The following is a 2,717-nucleotide window of genomic DNA, read 5'->3' as shown; positions in this document are numbered from 1 at the left end:
GGGAATTGGGTCCAACTGGCGCCATGTTGGAAACGTGATTGATGATGGGAATTGGGTCTCATGGGCGCCATGTTGGAAATATGATGGATCATGGGGATTGGGATCTCTTGGGCGCCATCTTGGAAACGTGAGGGAGGATGGGAATTGGATCTACATGGGCGCCATCTTGGAAATGGGTTGGATGATGGGAATTGGGTCTTCCTGCCGCCATCTTGGAAACGTGATGGATGCTGGGAAGGGGCTCACTCACCACCACGTCCTGCCCGGCCAGGCTCATCTGCACACCCCGTCGTCCTCCTCCATCCCCAGGGCTGATGTCCGTTTGTCCACAGAAAGGCAGCATGGTGACCGTCCATCCAGTGAGGGGGACGATGGGAAGGCTATTGGTTAAGCCGCCACCCACCCAAGTGTACAGAAAGAGGAAGCAACTGAATGCACCCAACCATCCATCCACTCACTCATCCACCCATCCATCCACCCATCCACCCATCCATCCATCCACCCATCCATCCACCCATCCACCCATCCACCCATCCACCCATCCATCCATCCATCCATCCATCCATCCATCCATCCATCCATCCACCCATTCATCCACCCATCCATCCACCCATCCAACCATCCCCACATCCATCCACCCATCCATCCATCCATCCATCCACCCATCCATCCATCCATCCATCCATCCACCCATCCATCCACCCATCCAACCATCCCCACATCGATCCACCCATCCATCCACCCATCCACCCATCCATCCATCCATCCATCCATCCCCATATCCATCCACCCATCCATCCACCCATCCATCCACCCACCCATCCACACATCCACATCCACTCATCCACCCATCCATCCACCCATGGATCCATCCACCCATCCACCCATCCACCCATCCATCCACCCATCCATCCATCCATCCATCCATCCACCCATCCATCCACCCATCCATCCATCTATCCACCCATCCACCCACTCACCCATCCCCCCCTCCATCCATCCATCCATCCATCTACCTACCCATCCATCCATCCATCCACTCATCCGTCTTTCCATCCATCCATCCATCCACCCATCCATCCACCCATCCATCTACCCATCCACCCATCCATCCATTCATCCATCCAGCCAGGCAGCCATCCATCCACCCATCCATCCATCCATCCACCCATCCATCCACCCATCCATCCATCCACCCATCCACCCATCCATCCACCCATCCATCCACCCATCCATCCACCCACCCATCCACCCATCCACCCATCCATCCATCCACCCACCCATCCACCCATCCATCCATCCATCCACCCATCCATCCATCCATCCATCCATCCACCCATCCAGCCATCCATCCATCCACCCACCCATCCACCCATCCATCCACCCACCCATCCATCCATCCATCCATCCATCCACCCACCCATCCATCCATCCATCCATCCACCCATCCATCCATCCACCCACCCATCCACCCATCCATCCATCCATCCACCCATCCATCCATCCATCCATCCATCCACCCATCCATCCATCCATCCACCCACCCACCCATCCACCCATCCATCCACCCACCCATCCACCCATCCACCCATCCATCCATCCATCCATCCATCCACCCACCCATCCACCCACCCATCCATCCATCCATCCATCCATCCATCCACCCACCCATCCATCCACCCATCCATCCACAGCTGTCACTCAACGCCATGCAACCTATCAGCGTGCAGATTCCCTGCGTAGCCTCGCATTGTCCCGAGGAGGCGGGACCCAGCTGTCAGCCAATAGGACTCCGCCAATCAGCGCGGGGCGGGGCCTCCTCAGAGGCTGAAGCTGCTCCAGGAGGGCGGGACCGCGCTGTCACTCAACGCGAGCCGACCAATCAGAGGCGGGATCCCCCTTGTTCACCCTTAGAAGGCGGGAGCTAGCTGTCAATCACCCAGAATCGACCAATCAGAGACAGATTCGTTCCTGGTCGCCCTAGGGAGGCCTGACCAAGCTGTCAATCACCCAGAAACGACCAATCAGAGCCTGAATCACTGTGGGCCTCCACTGGTAGGCGGGAAGAAGGTGTCAATCATCCAGAATGGACCAATCAGAGCTGGAATCGTTCCTCCTTGGCCATGGGAAGGCGGGGCCAAGCTGTCAATCACCCAGAATCCACCAATCAGAGCGGGAATTGTGTCTGGCCGCCATTTTAAGGTGGGACCAAGCTGTCAATCAATCAGAATCGACCAATCAGAGACGGATTCGTTCCTGGTCGCCCTTGCGAAGGCGGGACTAAGCTGTCAATCACTCAGAATAGACCAATGAGAGTCCGAATCGCGCCTGTCAGTCATTTTAAGGCGGGATCAAGCTGCCCATCCACCGGAAGTGACCCCTCCGACCCCGGGGAGGCGGGACTGAATTCCGCATCCACCGGAAGTGACCTCTGTGACACCCAGGAGGCGGGACTAAGTTCCCCATTCACCGGAAGTGACCCCTCCGACCCCGGGGAGGCGGGACCAACCTGTCCATCCACCAGAAGTGACACCTCCGATCCATGGGAGGCGGGACTATGTGGGCCTTCCACCGGAAGTGACTCCTGTGACCCCGGGGAGGCGGGACCAAGCTGCCCATCCACCGGAAGTGACGTCTGCGACACCAAGGAGGCGGGACTAAGTTCTCCATCCACCGGAAGTGACATCTCCGAGTCGAAGGAGGCGGGACCAAGCTGT

The sequence above is a fragment of the Dipodomys spectabilis genome, unplaced genomic scaffold (genome assembly GCF_019054845.1).
Source record: "Dipodomys spectabilis isolate Male_0828 unplaced genomic scaffold, ASM1905484v1 ptg000709l, whole genome shotgun sequence".
Taxonomy (NCBI): Eukaryota; Metazoa; Chordata; class Mammalia; order Rodentia; family Heteromyidae; genus Dipodomys; species Dipodomys spectabilis.
Note: the sequence above shows the minus strand (reverse complement) of the source record.